Raw genomic sequence first — 4,862 nt, forward strand, 5'->3', positions numbered from 1 at the left:
AGCATATGCAAGTTATTTGTGGGAAAGTAGCTGGAAATGGTACTAGATATATAAGCCAGAGTCACATTAAGAAGGGCTCCTGCTAATGACTCTGAATTTTACCCTGTAAATCACTGGCTTCCAAAGTCAATTTGTACATCCTTGGATGTGCAAGATGGTCCAATTTAGGCAAAATTTTAGAACTTCTGTTTATATTTATTCTCATCTTATCTTTTCTACTTTGGGGTGTATATGGACTTGACGGCAACTTTTTTTTTTTTTTTGATGTTTATTATAATGTACATAATACTCTTGTGTAGTAGTACATACACATATAATTTATATCTAAATAAATATTTGTGGATTGTGAATGCATGCCCTTCCCCCCAATCCCATTAGGTTGCATAATCAAAGAAGTTTGGAGACCATTGCTGTTGAAGGGTTTTTAGCAGGTGAGTAAAATGATTAGACTTGTGTTTGAAACAATACTCGCTAATGTAAGCAGGGGGCCCAATTAGAAGCAATTAGGGAGAAAAGCTAGGAGATGGCAGGAATAGTGTGGACTTGAGATGATGTGGACATGAACTAAGGCTGTGACAGTGGGGATATAGAGGATGACATAGTCAAGGTCTTTTTCAGACATTTTGATTGCATTTGGATAACGGATGGTGAGTGAGGACTGTGGCACCATTAACTAAAATAAAAACAGAAAAAGAAGTAGATGGGGTGGAAAACCAATACTAAGTTCATTAACTAAAATAAAAACAGAAAAAGAAGTAGATGGGGTGGAGGAAACCAATACTAAGTTCAGTGTTGGACATTTTAGGTTTAAATATACGTGGAATATTTCATCATAGATGTCCCACAGCAGGGACTTAGAAATACAGGTCAGAAATTTAAAAATTAAGACCAATTAATTTTCCAAAGAATACTAAGATTGGTTATTCTGAAAATGAATTGAAGTGAAACCAGAAATTAGTGTAATTATATTACACTTTCCAAAGTACGACCTTGAGAATATCCCCCATGAATTTAGAGACCATCTCCAGAATAGATTTGACGTATTCAACACCAATGACTGAAGACCAGAGGAGTTGCAGAATGACATCAAGGACACCATATATGAAGAAAGCAAGAGGTCATTAAAAAGACATGAAAGAAAGAAAAGACCAAAATGGATGCCAGAAGAGACTCTGAAACTTGCTCTTGAACGTCGAGTAGCTAACGCAAACGGAAGAAATGATGAAGTAAAAGAGCTGAACAGATTTCAAAGGGTGTCTCAAGAAGACAAAGTAAAGTATTATAATGACATGTGCAAAGACCTGGAGTTAGAAAACCAAAAGGGAAGAACATGCTCTGCATTTCTTAAGCTGAAAGAACTTAAGAAAAAATTCAAGCCTTGAGTTGCAATACTGAAGGATTCTATGGGGAAAACATTAAACGACGCAGGAAGCATCAAAAGAAGATGGGAGGAATACACAAAGTCACTTTACCAAAAAGAATTGCTTTATGGTCAACCATTTCTGGAGGTAGCATATGATCAAGAACTGATGGTACTGAAGGGAGAGGTCCAAGCTGCACTGAAGGCATTGGTGAAAAACAAGACTCCAGGAATTGATGGAATACCAATTGAGATGTTTCAACAAATGGATGCAGTGCTGGAAGTGCTCACTCATCTATGCCAAGAAATTTGGAAGACAGCTACCTGGCAAACTGACTGGAAGAGATCCATATTTATGCCTATTCCCAAGAAAGGTGATCCAACCGAATGCGGAAATTATCGAACAATATCATGGATGTCACACGCAAGTAAAATTTTTCTGAAGATCATTCAAAAGTAGTTGCAGTAGTACATTGATAGGGAACTTCCAGAAATTCAAGCTAGATTCAGACTTGGAACCAGGGTTATCACTGCTGATATGAGACGGATCCTGGCTGAAAGCAGAGAATACCAGAAAGATGTTTACCTGTGTTTCATCGACTATGCAAAGGCATTTGAGTGTGTGGACAATAACAAATTATGGATAATATTGCAAAGAATGGGAATTCCAGAACACTTAATTGTGCTCGTGAGGAACCTGAACATAGATCAAGAGGCAGTTGTTCAGACAGAACAAGGGGATACTTCATGATTTAAAGTCAGGAAAGGTGTGCGTCAGGGTTGCATCCTTTCACCGTATCTAATTCAATCTGTATGCTGAGCAAATAATCTGAGAAGCTGGACTAGATGAAGAAGAATGGGGCATCAGGATTGGAGAAAGACTCACTAACAACCTGTGATATGCAGATGACACAACCTTGCTTGCTGAAAGTGAAGAGGACTTAAGCACTTACTGATGAAGATCAAAGACCACAGCCTTCAGTATGGATTACACCTCAACATAAAGAAAACAAAAATCCTCACAACTAGACCAATAAGCAACATCATAACAAATGGAGAAAATACTGAAGTTGTCAAAGATTTCATTTTACTGGGCAACACCCATGGAAGCAGCAGTCAAAAAAATCAAACGACGCATTGCATTGGGCAAATCTTCTGCAAAAGACCTCTTTAAAGTGTTAAAAAGCAAAGATGTCATTTTGTAGACTAAGGTGTGCCTGACCCAAACCATGGTGTTTTCAGTCGCCTCATATGCATGCAAAAGCTGGGCAGTGAATAAGGAAGACCGAGGAAGAATGGACACCTTTGAATTATGGTGTTGGTGAAGAATATTGAACATACCTTGGACTGCTAAAATAATGGACAAATCTGTCTTGGAATAAGTACAACCAGAATGCTCTTTAGGAGGAAGGATGGCGAGACTACGTCTTACATACTTTGGACAGGTTGTTAGGAGGGATCAGTCCCTGGAGAAGGACATCATGCTTGGTAAAGTACAGGGTCAGTGAAAAAGAGGAAGACCCTCAATGAGATGGATTGACACAGTGGCTGCAACAATGGGCTCAAGCATAACAATGATTGTGAAGATGATGCAAGACTGGGTGGTGTTTCATTCTGTTGTACATAGGGTCGCTACGAGTGGGAACTGACTCGATGGCACCTAACAACAGCAACAACAATTATATTTACAAATCTCTGTCATTATTGGTTACAGTAGCTGAGAAAACTCTTCTCCCTCCCATGCACACAATTTTTTTTAAATCTTGAGTTCATTGTTTTAGCACGAATTAGTAATGCTTGGAGTAAATAAAAGGTTTCAGGTGGCCTGGTTTCTTACCAGTGTTAAGGCAAAGAAAGGACTGTTGAAAACACAATTTATTCACATTGAAAAGCCATTTAGATTATTGTATTTATTGTTTCCAAAATGATTTAGTAAAAGCTAACACAGACCGCATATTATAAGCCCTTTGCTAAGTGCTTTTATTTGAATTACCTCATTTACTCCTCACAATGCCCTATGAAAAGTATTATCACAATTTTTAAGGATAAAAAGCTATGATTTTAAATTGGTTAAATAACTAGCCCATGTTCAAATAGCTAGCAAGTGTTGGAACCAGAATTTGAACTCAGGCAGTCTGACTTCAGAGCTACATGTTTTTTGCTTTCCACTGTGGCTTCCAAACCAGTTCTATTCCATTCCCTTTCAACAACGTCGGCTCCTTTGGACTCGTTCCTTCTACCCTGCCAGCTACCTCAGCTCTTCAGTCACCTTCTGGTGTCCCAGTCTATCCCCTTAATTCACTGAAATTATTGACTCATTCCTTACCGTTTTCTTTGCGACTTCTACTGTCAATCTATTTATCTCACCCACCCCCCTCACATTCATATTCATTTCCTTTCACTTCCTCCCTTACCCTATTTAGGCTCCATGATCCTCTGTTATAGTCTTCTCTTGCAAACACCCTCAACTCCCTTGTTTTTCTCTTTCTGTCATTACTGTCATTGGAAAACACCCAACCCGAAACCAAAAACCAAACCCGTTCCTGTCGTTTCCGACTCTTAGCGACCCTATAACCCTGATTAAATCTACTGTTCATCTTTTCTGGAGAAGTTGCATACGCAGCCTGGATGGTTTTTCCTTAAATTCATGACCACAAACCTCAAGTAGCTACTCAGCATGATCTGGCAATTTCTACATTTCTGGCATTTCCATCCTTTTCATACTCCTCAAGGTGTTTATTTTGTATTTTCTCTTCTCTTTTCAATACTCACCTACACTCTCCCTCACCTAAGTCATAGCTGATAAACTTGCCTCAAAGTTCACTGAGGAAGTAGAACTGATCAAGTAGAAGTCGTAGTCCCCTCTCCAAATCTATAAGCTGATCTGTACTTGCACCCATTTTCTTTGTCTTCTCTTCTAATATAATGAAGAAATGTCCCTGCTTCTACCAAAGGCAATCTTTTTTTTTTTTCTCATTCAAAAATTTATACACAGAGTATTTGGTGACATTGGCTGCAATCTCCACAATGGGACAGCACTCTCCCCCTTTCCACTCTGGTTTCCCTTGTCCATTTGTACAGTTTTCCTATCCCTTCCTGCCTTCTCATCTTGCTTTTGGGCAGGAGTTGCCTATTTGGTCTGGTATAGTTGATTGAACTAAGAAGTATGTTCCACACGTGTTGTTTATTAAAAAAACAAAAACAAAAACAAAAAAACCTGTTGCTGTCAAGTCAATTCTGACTCATAGCAACCCTATAGGACAGAGTAGAACTGCCCCATAGAGTTTTCAGGGAGCGCCTGGTGGATTTGAACTGCCAAACTTTTGATTAGCAGCCATAGCTCTTAACCACTATGCCACCAGGGTACAGGCCTGTCTGATTTTTGTCTGAAAAGTGGGCTTTGGGAGTGGTTTTGGATCTGAGTTAGCAGGGTGGCTGGGGGTCACAGTTTCTGTCATACCAGTAAGTCTGGTTTTTTTTTTTTTTTTTTTTGTGAATTTGA

The sequence above is a fragment of the Trichechus manatus genome, unplaced genomic scaffold, assembly GCF_000243295.1.
Source record: "Trichechus manatus latirostris isolate Lorelei unplaced genomic scaffold, TriManLat1.0 scaffold00067, whole genome shotgun sequence".
Taxonomy (NCBI): Eukaryota; Metazoa; Chordata; class Mammalia; order Sirenia; family Trichechidae; genus Trichechus; species Trichechus manatus.